Genomic DNA, 13,378 nt, shown 5'->3' with positions numbered 1-13,378 from the left:
AAAGTGTATTGATATGAAAATCGGAATATTGCATTTGCTTTTATTTATTCATTGTATAATTACCATATGTGGTTGAGTTTTTGTTATAGATGTATATTTGAAACAGGAAACAAGAAAATACATATTTTTAAACACTACTACTGTGGCTATAAAATGTATTCCACACTGTTCCTGATATTTAAAATGGTCAAATTGTAATATTGCACTTTCACTGTCTTTTACAGTAAGGTCTACTTCTGACTGCTGATAACCTTGTGCGTGAATCTTTTCTCTCATCAGACAAAGACATCTCTCTCACTCGGTGTTGTTAGACTTTCATCACTCCTCACTCCGCCCACACCCCATCGACTCCTCATGCTCACTGGCCTTTCAGGCATTGCCATATTCAGCAATCTGACTACCTTCCTAAATTCATCTCCTCCAAGCCGGGATAGGAGTCATTTGCTCGCTACACCAAACAAGCAGCCCTCAGCTTCTACCTCACCATGGAAAACAACAGGCGTCTTGTGCCTGTCAGGATGTCTGCTCCTCTCCCCTTCTAATGTTGTCACTCTTCCCTGGAACTCTGGAACAACCACAGGCCTCTTCCTTGCCCCTCTCCACACTTTTTTCATAATCACTCTCTCTCCCTTTCTGGATGAGTGCCCACTCCACCACACCTACAGCCCCAGTCTGTCTGCTTTGTTTTGTCTCTCCCACGTCCACCCTGAGAGTGTGAGCACACATCATCAGTCTGCATCTGTCATCTGTGGGCCCTGGCCTCATTCAAAATCCCTGCTGGCCTCTCGTTCCACTCCTGTGGAACATTCATGGGATTCTCAACCTTCTTATACCCCTCTGCTGGCGTCCAACTCGTGTTCTGGCGTCCAACTTTTGCAGGTTCTTTTCCTTGCTCGTTCAGTAGTAACAAACAGACCAGCTCAAGGTGTTCACATTGAGCTCATCTAACTCAGTTTTGCTATAATCTGTACAAGTATCTTTCATCTCATGTCTTTCCACAACTTTTTCCATCAGCCATTGGCACATATTTGTCACGAACACGGACTGAAATCCATGTCAGATCTTGTAGTAGACCCTATGCGATGCGGTAAGAGCTGGAGAAAACAGGAGGCGTGGTAAAAGGGAACACACAGGGGTTTAATAGTGCACAAAATAATAGTGACAGTCCGTGAGACAGTGAACGGGGAAGACAAAGAACGGCATCCAAATCCAAACGGGTCTAAAGGCAGGTCAGGGCACAGTCCGAGAGTCAATCAACGAGTGATCCATCCTGGAACGCGACAAGGTTAAAATCCCCGGGAGGGGGGAACACACGGAGAGACAAAACATGGATGGCCTAGGATGACAGGGCAAGATCCTCCAGACCCCGGGCTCAGGAAGCGGGAGGTGTCGAGGATGAGGCCTATGCCCTCAGGAGACGGACGTAGGGTTTCCTGGTGCTAGGCGGGCCTTGCGACATCCTTACCTTAATGATGAGCCCCGAGGACTGGAGGAGCTAGTCTCTAAATAATAAACCTAAAAGGGTACACCTGGGGAGCTTAACAATCACAAGGACAATAATGGGAGCAGTGGAGCGCCCTCTAGGGAGGGATGTCGGGCGTGACAATATTCTCTTATTAGTGCTCTTCCAAAACGTTGCATATCCGAAACCAATTTATGGCAAATGACAGATTTCCTAAAGCAAAAGGTCAAAAGGGCACCAACAGTCCCCCAATATTTTTACTTTCCATTGGGTTTATTGTGTATCTGTACATTTCCAGTTTTTAGTAAGCTTGTATTCACTTTGTTTAGTTGACCAAATCAAACAACTTTAAGCTTAATTATCTGCAACAATCTGTGCTCTACAAATTCAATATGATATTCATACAACAGTTGAACACTCACACTGTGATACTCGGCAGAAACTGTTCAAATGTGTGTAAATGACCTTTTTTTGCTTTCTTGAAGAGCCTGCACACTGTTTTACTGTACTCAAGCTGTTCCTGTGCAGGAAAGGAAAAATGATTGCCGAATGAGAATACGTAGTTCAATTTGCTTGTTTTGTAAGTTAACGAGTTTTTATTAGGATACCCTGAACTCTTAACTATCCCCAGGTGGTTCTGCCCACAATTAGGAATAAGTGCTCCTAATGAAAGAAGTGTTTTTAAAATGGCACCTCAGGTTTAAACAGTTTGTTTTTTTTAATTAGCTTTTAAAAATGTACTACTGAAAGATGAGCTATTACTTGTTTTTTAAGTAAAATACAAGTGATTAAATGTGATTGAAAATTATTGCGAATTTTATTTTTAAATCAATTATACAAACTAGGAAAATGTTTAAATAAACCCTGAAGTGTATAAATATGACAGCAAACAGTAGCATTTCTAATTGAGTCCGTGCTGTGTTCACTTGATAAAAGACATCTTAAATATCATCGGTTTTGGTCTGCACATTCTCCTGGGCCACTTTCAGACCCGCCTGAATCTCAACACATACTCAAGTCTGCACAATTCTCAGAACTCACTCATTAATCACATCTCACTAATGAGCGACCGACTACCACACGAGCAAGATAAGTCGAATACCTTCCTCTTGTCTGTAGACTATGTTCTTATGACCTTAACTGATGATTCCACAATAGAAGGGTTTAAAAAACAATGATAAATGCTGATTTAAGAAAAGAATGGTCAGGCGTTGGCGTCTCTGCTGGAATTATTACTATAACTTCAGAACTGTTAGTGCATAATTTGCATATTTTGTCACTCCAGGATGGATGTTTTATTAGATGTTATTACTTTGTGGGTGGTTGAAGGTACTGTATTTAGCTTTTCCTTTGTCTTTCACAGTGCTGTACTGCTTACAGTATGAAATTCCTTTGAAGTTATGCATTGTTGTAAGTACTTATTGTACCTGCAGTATAAACAAGTGAGAAAAATTATCTTAATCAGCCTTCAAGTAAATTAAAAAATAAAGAATTGTTCATTCATAATTTGTGTCCTTTCAGGTGAGCCCTTATTCTTTGATAATTATGAACATCTGTGCATTATTTATACTTTGCAGACATTGCACATCTCATCCAGTTCACGTGAAATTGGCGCCGAATGCTTTACAGGTTTGAGATTGAGTTCTTTGTTCAATGCATTAAAAAGAGCAGGAGGTTAAAGGGTTGAGTAAACATTTTAGAAGGAAATGTTAAAACTGTCTACCCATTCACCAAAAGCAAATTACTTAAAACAATCACAATAGGTTGCCATTTGGGCTGTAATCAAAGCTGTTGGTTTCCAGTATGCATACATAATTAATTTCGAGATGATTTCCCCTCTGACAGCCCACAGACGCAGGATTTACAGTCGTGCCTTGAGTCAGTCCTTTTCCTTTTAATATCCGTAGCCAGCAGAATAAATAGGTCAAGTCCCTTATGAAATTTTACCACAGTAATTTGGAAATTTGCGTTCACCATGGGCTTTGTCTATTGTCAATGTGGCTTCACATAACTTCGCCCCATTCCTCTCTACCCTGTTCTATGATTTATCCTCCCTTACTGCAAAGGTCTTACAAGTAATCACTGTGTTAAATTATGGTTTTACTTGTATCATAGTTTGGAGTAACAATGCATAGTAAACCACAGTTAAAGGAGGTAAAATCAGGGTAAAACTATACAAAAAGCACCATGAAGATTTAACACAACTTGAATATAAAGTTCAATCAACTTGATATCAATTACACAAAGCATAGGTAGTTCCTACTTCATACAGTGGGGTTTTGTGGTCACACAAAAACTATTAACCCTAATAGATATGATTTTTTTTTCAGGTCTCTTTTACTATAATATTAGATACTTTAATATACTGTAGTACCTTGCGTCTTTGTCTGTGGATTTGCTTACTGGTTAAAAGAGGTATGAAATTTTTAAGGAGAGAAAATTTTCCAATGTTATAAGAGAATCAATCTATGTCATAAAATATTGAATTGTATTACGTAAAATGAAAAGGAACTGTTACATCTGACATCCTTTGTCTTCATGGGAGCTCTGCAGTCATGAACCCCGGTTCCAGAGGCTTGGCTGTGACTGCATCCTCGGAAATTTGCATCATGTCACGTGAAGTGGAAGACCAAATAAGATGAATTTTCTTCGTCTCCAGATATTTCTTTTTTTTTTTTACCCCCGCAATATGCAATTTAAACAAATAGAAAATACTGCAGGAAAGTTTGTTTTCAGGACCAGCAAGAGGAAAACCACATCCATATTATTTTATGCTGTCTGCTTGTTGTCACCGCACAATATTATTCCCACTGTTGCAGCCACGGGGGTATTGATTTGCAGCACTTTAATATGTAAATCGGATTGCTTCACTTCTGCTCTAAATCATTCGTGCCTGTTGCTACTGCACAGCCAGCAGATTGGGGTTTTGGACTCAAAAGCATCAATTCTGGTGCAATTGATTCCTTGTCCATGTAAACACAGCTTGAGTGAGTCAGTGTGCGACCTGGGATCGAGGCCCAGTCTCCTCTGGCTCCTTACCCTTTATTCTGCCAACACGGCTAAACTATCTTCCTATTTTAACTGCCCGGGTGGTCTAATAGCTTTTCATTTACATTGCTGCGACGCTGGGGTGAAGTTGGAGTCATTTTATTCTCATCTGTATCGAAAAAGATTCAAAGGGGAAAACTGCAGATTTTTTGAAAGAGAAGAAAATCAAGCAGGAAGTCTCTCTGAAAGAGGTGCAAGCTATCATGTCTTATCAATTGGCTCTGATAACTAGTCCCATGGTCAAGTGAAGAAATTGGATAAGTTGAAGTGATCAAAAAAGTCTGCTCTTTATGATTTGTGTTCTTGACATCTTGTAGCATGCTTAGTTGACTTGTGCTCATTTTGCTGAAGGAAGTGAAGAAATGATGCTAAATGTAGTTCTTAAGCTTCTACTACTTGCTAAAGATAAAGAATCTTCAGAATCTGCCACCCACAACCTATTTCATTTTGTTGGGTTCAGTACTGCCCTTTCTCTTACCTGTTACCTCATGGTTAAAACACAATAATGACTTTATGGCTTCGTTTATGGTAAGTAGTGATAATTAGTAGTAATAAATATCTTAACCTTTATTCTACAGATTTTGTTTTCTAAAATCAATAGAAATATTTTGCTGCTGCCTGCAAATCTTTTATTTCCAGATAACTGGTATAGTGGAACTGGTCCACGATTAGATGTAGTGTAGATGAGCAGGGAAAAAGAAAGAAAATTCTGTTAATAATAACAACGTGAATCATGACTCATTTCACAATGTTAGGAGCACCTAAAGAGACTTGTTTAATTGTGCTTCACATGTATTTTGGCAAGGCAAACATCCACACAGCTATATTACTCTTAATCTTTCAATCCTGCTTACAGTATGTATTGGTGTAGGAAAGCAAGCAGTGCTTGCTAAGTTACATTTCTTTGACACCTGTTTGCGTTTGCAGCTACACACACACCCTTCAAATACCCCCCCTCTGTGCCTGTCTTCATCTGTATCTTCTGTACCACTGCCTGATTAAACATGGTAGCTACAGTACATGAAATTATTACCTTGACAACGAGCAGCTCAGGAAATCTCTGGAAATGTCCTGCTGTGCAGGTTAAACAGGAAATTTAGACAGAGGAAGAATGTGATGTTTTGGATTTATGATGGAGATGTTGGTGCTGTTGCTTGGCGTGAAACACTGGCCAAGTTGCCACTCGACTGAAGAGTGGGTACTGGGTAGTGAGGGAGTAGTCAGTACCCCCGTGTGGAGCGAGTCAAGAAAGCCACTAGGGCAGCGATGGAGGTAGAGCAGGGACATCAATGCAACAAGTGCTGCTAGAGAAGCTGTATTCCTACAGGATATTTCACTGTGTCTTTGATTTCTAAAATACAACCAGCAGGATTGTGGGTTTCAAGGTCCACTGTCGTGATGTAATGTAGAGCAGAAAGCATCAGGTTGCTCTGAATGTGTCCCACATGGTTAGTCTTGTCCTTGTGGCTACAGAATTGGATTTCTCCATGGGGCACAGTTTTCATGGCACAGCTGTTCCGACATTTGTTATGAGGGTTCAAATGACAGGAGATGGCAGACTTAGTTTCAACACTACCAATTGTTAGTCTAAAAAAATCTATTTAACAGAACTTCTGCCTGGGAAAGAAAACACAAGCTTCCTTAGAGCTGATTTGCGCATGTGCTGTACATGAGTGGCAGGCAAGATGCTGCAGCTCACAGCTTGGAGGAGGCATCTGGGTCACATCACAGAGGAAGTTAACACTGGAGCGATCTTGCCTTGACTGAGGGCAACTGGAGTCAGTGTATATTCATGCATGGCAATAAAATACTACTGCTTACTACCACAGAAGCATCAAAACTGAAGCTTGTGGTTCATAGGTTCATTCAAAACATCTGCTGCCCTTCCACTTAGTTTTAATGAGAGGCCAGCCACACGGGGGAAATGCTATTTCAGAGGTGACTTCAAATGTTCTAAAACTTCGCTTGAGCCCGTGAGATGGTGTAAAAAGTGCATCGCAAAACACTTCATTGTAAACTGATTTTGTGCTTCTTTTGTGCCAGCTGGCAGTAGGGGTGGTGGGAAGCGTTTCAGTGAAGTATACAGTATTTAAATTGTGCTCAGTGTGCAGTGCGATGAGGTTATTCTCATTGTAGATCACACCATGAAGGGAATGTCAGCATCTACAGCAAGCCATTGGATATCACCTCAGTCAAGTCAAATGAATGTTTCAAATTTTTTAGGAACTCACTATCTCATAATGTTCCTTATCTGATTTATGTTTTGTTTAAATGTCTCTAACGGCACACTGAATGCATTAACAGGTAGAGTTCTGACGTAGCGGTGGTATATTGTGGCTTGAGGGGACCAAAGTTTAATATCTCTCTATTCAGTTCTGGGAAGCAGTAGTGAGCTGCAATATAGAAAAGAAGAAGAAAGAAAAAATATAGATGTAACGTTTCATTGTTCCTCAAGGCAGTAATATTTATCCAGAAAAGGAAGGGAAGGACATTTTTGGATATCAAAGCCAGAGGTTTAAAGGACAAGTGCATAATTGCCCAATTCCTGCTCATACTATCCAGCTGTCTTTGTTTTTTAATCAACAAATTGATATTTTTCCATCACATAATTTGCTGTCCCTGCTTTGAATTGCTGTGTTTTTGCACTTCACCCTCGGAAGATTAAGATCTGTAATTGGAAATTGTCTGAGAAGCAATATCGTCACTCTCCGTTGTAATCACTTTCAAGAGTAAAGACAATCAGATCATCAGAGGCTTACTGCACTCCGTTCTGTCTCCGCACTGGAGTCACATGCAGTGCCTAGGAAATGGTCAAATTTGAATTAATGAAAGTACTATATGTTAGATTCCCCCTCCCACCGTTTTATAATGTAAGTAATTGCAGACTTCTGTTGTGAGTTAAGAAAGAAATCAGAATATTGAATAAAATGTTTGTCACCAGGGTTCTTAACCTTAAAGCCCAGAGTTTCCCTAGTTCAGTAGAGTCGACCCTTATCCAAAAGAAATTCAGTACCATTTAGCAAAACACAACCACAATGAACACACAGCTGCAATATCTCAATAGTCATTTAATTTCCTTCACTACTTTCATTGAAGTATATACTGTATACTATACAGTTCCCCTGGTGACAACCTACATATTTTTCTTTGCATCTCATATACCTGACTTTTACAAATATCACTGTTGTAGAACATATTACGTGGAAAGTTTTGCTCTCAAGGTCATTCAAGGCCACGTCTCTAATAAAAAAGTGACTCATGTTTCTTCTCAAAAACCTGTTGCTGGTGGATCACATTTTTCCTAACGGAACTAGAGACTTTATTTTCTGCTTTTCTGTGCAAATATGGAGATTCATCTTCTAAAACCCCTTGTTCTTGGACTTCAGTTCTAGTTTTTACAGTATGTTCTATTTTAATTCTACTTTTATATTCTGGTGTTACGTAAAGGCGTTTGACCACTCATTTAAACTGAACAGGTTTCTGTTATCGGTGTTTCACATGCTACCAAGAACATAGTATCTTCTGAAGCATGAAGCAGGTTAATTTTAAAAGTCTAACTTTTTAAAATGCAAATGGCCAGCAATATCTGATTGTAGATAAAGTATGTACCTCGGTGTGACTGCATGGACTCAGGTGTTTTGTGCAAATGTGACTTTAGCACTGTTTAAAATAACAAGTTTTTAACACTTTGTTGGGGAGTGGGTGACAGATGTGCCAGTGAAAACATTAATGTTCCAATTAACTTAAATCAGGGCTTCCAAGTGTCTCAGCCTGTAAGGTCACTCAATCCAGACAGGGGGTTGTACAAGCCTGGGTCAGGTCAGTAGCTATTTCAGTGTTTGGTTTCCAAACCAGAAGAGGCCATTGTGCATAAACTTCCCTCCTGGGAAGCATGTTCCACACTCTCACAACCCTTTGGGCAGGTGCCTCCTGTTCCCAGTTTTAAATGCAAGTCCATGTACAATAGTTTCCACTAAGGTCTACTCTACAAAATGCTTGACTGCAAAGCAAAAATAAAAATTGTGGCTTTGCTGCCCTCCTACTCATGCAGGGCACTGTACTGTATAACCATGATCAAATTAGCAAAGTAAACTTACACAAATGTAATCTCTAGACAACTTGCTTAATGTCACATCACTGAATTAGGCTTAGTTTATATGATTACAGGTCATCTCAATGAAGCCTTAAAGAACTTTAATGGTCAAGACATCAAGTCCTGTTGCATGTCTCCTTGAGAGTTACTCAGCATGTTCTAAAAAGAGCGTTTTGTAAGGAAGCATGGTACTAATTGTGTGGGTATTATGTCTAATTGTAATTCCACAGAGTAAAATTAAGTAGGTACCAGCAGCTTTTGAATATATTAATGAAATGATTTTTATATCTACTGCACAATCATATTATCACTTAGCAATATACAGTCATGTTTAATGTGCAGGTAAATAATTCATGCTATTGCCTTTCTAATATTCTATTGTAGTTATAAATTAGCCTAATTAAAATGGTACAGTTTATTATGCATTTCGGTGACTGAATTTAAATCAAGCAATTAAAGTGTAGTTTTTGGAGATCAAATGTTCTCTCTTCCTAATGATGTAGACTGATGCATAAATTTGCTTTTATTGTCATTTATTACAACAACATAAAGGGAACTATAGGGCAGTAAACCTGGTTTAAGTAAGAGTGGCATGTTAAGGGTTTTGTTCAAGTTGTAGTGCCTTAATCCAACGAAAGGTTTAGCATGAAAACATGTCTATGATGCTGATACACATGAAATGTTTAGCTGGTGGCCTTAAACGTTGGCTTGTATTAATCTAGCATACCTCTAGAAAATCAGCCCATTTATAGAACATAGTGTTGGTATTTTTACAATCAATTGTACAAGTCATGTTTCCTAGGAATTACAGTACTATTGAACGCCCAACACCTTTTAAAGTTAATTGAGACACATGGAATGTCTCTGCAAACTAAAGGGGATGCACACTACAGCTCAGCCATTAGAATCAATAAGGTGAGGCTTTTGAAGAGCCCAGACAGTCAATACTTGTATAAGCCAAATCACCATACCAGTCATCAGTCATACTTTAATTACCAAATAGGCACTTGAAAGAGTTCCTACTCAGTGTCTCTTATCACATATTGTTACTTTTTTGCTTATATCTTCTAATGGGTATATTGACATCATTAAGCAAGCTACAGTTGTCGCATGAACTGAATGGAACAGTGATTTTAATTGAATGCAGCAGCCAACAAAACACAAGCAATACACCACCACAGTAGAGTAATACTGTATGAAGCATTAAAAAATAGATTTTAAAAGTACCTGTCAAAAACATACTATTACTTTTTTTTAAGCCATCAATAGATTGGAAGCACCCTCATTTCACATATTCAATGGACTATGAAGTGAAGAGACCAGATTTGTTTGATAAAGGGATGTTAGGTTGTATCTTGAAAATATATTTTAGAAATTGATGTCCCGAAACGTAATAAAAGCAGTGAAAGAAACAGTGTTTGTTGTGAAAAATGATAATCAATTTGGGGCCTACTAGATCTTTTTTGGTGTGTGTGCTTGAAAAAACTTTTTGAAGATTTAGAACTTCAGGGTGCAGTCATGACATCTGCACAAAACCTTTGAAAGTAGAGCTCTTACAGGTACAATATGCTTCCTGATATCAGTGCAGTAATATCAGCTTGGCACTTTAACCTGTCCCATTTTTACCTGTTTGGACACCTGGAAGGTCAGGCATTCCAAGCTTATCTGCACTTTAGGCTTACAGTAGATGATGGAGGAAACCTGTGAAGGACTTCAACACCTGTGTCATCTGGTGGATGTTTCATACAATTTTATTTTACTCAGTGGCCAACCATCATGAAGCACAATATTGTAAATGAGGTCAAATGAATAATTTAAAGTTCTGTTCCTTGATTTATATTGTACACTTATTTTTGTTACATACGTGTGTTTTAATATTCTACTTGCCATTTGCATTGTTCTTTTGTATTATACAGCACTGACAAATGTGTCAACAAGCGCCTTCAAGATCAGTGTTGCCCATCTTATATCTTAATATATACATTAAATGTCGCCTCTCTGTAGTTCTCTTTTTTTATATGTAACCTCTATAGTTTTTCCTTTAGCTTGGTACCATCTTCAGATTTGACGAGTTTACTAACTACACCAGAATGGATCATTAATAATAAATTAGGAGGCACAGCAGTCCCAGTACAGTCCCCTGTGTCACTACATTAATTACATGTATTAGTCAGTTCTTCCAAAGAGATACATTACACTGAATACCTATGACCTGCACTTTAAAAATCTTTAATGTGGAATTTATCAAAACCATTCTGAACACATAAATACTGTATACTTTCTAGAAATCCATGCTGACCTTCCCATTGTATCCAATTACCAAACAGATAATCCTGTAATTTATTTATAATTTTAATATCATTTTTGCAATACAAGTGACAGAAAAAAAACTTAATAATCTGTAGTCATGTGGTGACTGTAGTCTAAGTCTTTTATCACTCGGTTCAGTGTTTCCTTTTTATAAGTCGGCCCCACATTAGCAATTTTCCAGTCAGTCAGTGTTGCGCATCTCTTGAGCAAAAGCTGGAAGAGTTTTCCTAAAGACGGAATGAATAACATTTCCTTCTCTAAATGCAAAGAGGTACTGATACAAACACATCTGTACCTGGTAGTATGGCCTGCTATAGAGAAGTCTGATGAAAAAACACTTAGATGATTCCTCTGTTATTGGGAAGCACTTGTTTCAATATAGCAGGGCCCTGTAATTGGGCCTCAGAGATATTACTCATTTTTGCTCACTGTGCTCTGTTGCATTTGTGATGAGGTTCCCCCGTGTGAAAGAGAAGGGGAATAAAGCAAGAGAGAAGAATGTTAATGGTGTGAAGTTTCCCAGGAAGACACACTCCATTTGTTCATCATTCCCTGAAAGAGCCTTGGGTGAGGTTTTCATCTGTACTCACCTTTTTGACAGGTGGATCGTGTTAACAAGAACCACATCCCGGCCGGAAGATGTCTTCATGCTGCGGTCGCCCCCGTGCTGTCTGAGCGCCTTGTTGACTCTGCATGCGAAGGACGGAGCAGGAGTGCGCACAGAGTTTGGCTGTGAACTCAAATGCATCCTCCCCAGGATTGTGGAAAGCCCAGAAGCCTCAAAGGTATTGTGCTGGATCTTTTACATCTTGTAATTTAAGTGGCGAATCTGTTTTGTGAGACCATGAAAAATTAATTTAAATGACTGTTGTTGCTTTCCAAAAGGGAGTGAGTGGGGAAAACAAGTTAATCACCAAATGCGTGCCGTTTTATACTTCTGAGCTGAATCTCTCATTGCTTGTTTCTGGACGGTGGTTAAAAAATTAGGCCCACTCTTATTCTGCCCCTTGTCTTTCATTCTTATCGAGTGGTGATCATTATCAAGAGGAATCTGGAACCTAAAGTCATCTGTGCCCACAAAGACATTTATTTAAAGAAGTGGAAAATGCTGTTGCTGAACAAATAGCCCTACTTTGGAGTAACTAGAAAATTGCGTGTGGATGTTTATTTTAATTTTGCAGATCTATTATCTTGTGTTTTTGAGGCATTAGGACCGGCTAAACCCTATTGACCATGATTTGAGCTTTTTTTACCAACACTGCAAAAGAGTGAGGACATTGCTAATGGTGTGTACTGTATGTTAGGTAATACAGAAGAGAAAAAGTAGAAAGCACAAAACTGTGGTGTGAAATCTAAACCAGTGACAAATACAGTATTTGTGTTTTCTTTCAACGCTGTAGTCCTTGTTTGAACGAAAAGTTCAGACATTAGGATGTCAAGGTTTCTGCCTGATTGGATCAAATGGGCTCTATGCTGTAGGGCGGCAGTTCGTGATGATTTGCTGCTCCATTAAATTGGATTTGGAGGCTCTCGCAGGCGCAAGCATGCTTCACTGTGCTCAAACACCACCACAAACCCATCCTCATGCCTGCGCACTCCCACAGCGCCTTTCCTGTGGCGAAAACACCTTGATTTCAATTTAATCACCTTACAGTATATTTTAGAAGAACAACAAACTGTGGCACGTTTCCTCCTGTGAGATGCATAAATCCTAATTTTCCTTGACAACTGCGAAGACACGTGGCAAATTAAAACTCTCAAAAATAATACTTCGCACTGTCTCTCTCAAAAGAAATTAAATTCCCTATTTTAGACTGAATGAGAGATAAGTGATTTAAATTGAGCGGACTACACGGAGGTCCCCAGAGCCAGATAGCTCTTTGGTGGCTTCTAGCTGTGATGATCAATATGAGCGTATTCACAACAGAACCGTCTGGCCGTGTGAAATACAGTATGTGTTAGCTAGGAATCATGTACTGTACAGGAAGACTTGGACTACGACACATAATTACAGTACTACTGAAATACTGGAGGTTCCAGATGCTTCATGTTGGAGTAAAGGGATTTCAGTAGATGTTAAATGCAGAAAATGTGTTCAGTATTCCTAACTTTCAAAGAACACAAAGAACCCCATGCTAAAAGTAAAACAAAACAAAGTGCACAATGTTTCAGTCGCAAAGCTTCTACAGGAGCTGTATGTTTTGTGAACTAAACATGTCTCATCCACCCGGCCTTTCCACATTGTCACAGTTACAGCTTGTATTGTACTCGTACTTGGATGTTTGCCACACATGATTTCTTGATTTTGGATCTCTGACCTCTTTTTTTTCTTGAAAATTCTATATTTTGCTCTGTATTTTATGAAAACACGGAGCTTCATCACATCAAAGTAGTGGGGGTTTTACCACAATGCACAGGATTGGATGTGTTCATGTCTGCTCTGTGTTGTGCTTGGCATGTTGTAA

Source organism: Atractosteus spatula, chromosome 14 (genome assembly GCF_055471065.1).
Source record: "Atractosteus spatula isolate fAtrSpa1 chromosome 14, fAtrSpa1.hap1, whole genome shotgun sequence".
Taxonomy (NCBI): domain Eukaryota; kingdom Metazoa; phylum Chordata; class Actinopteri; order Semionotiformes; family Lepisosteidae; genus Atractosteus; species Atractosteus spatula.
Note: the sequence above shows the minus strand (reverse complement) of the source record.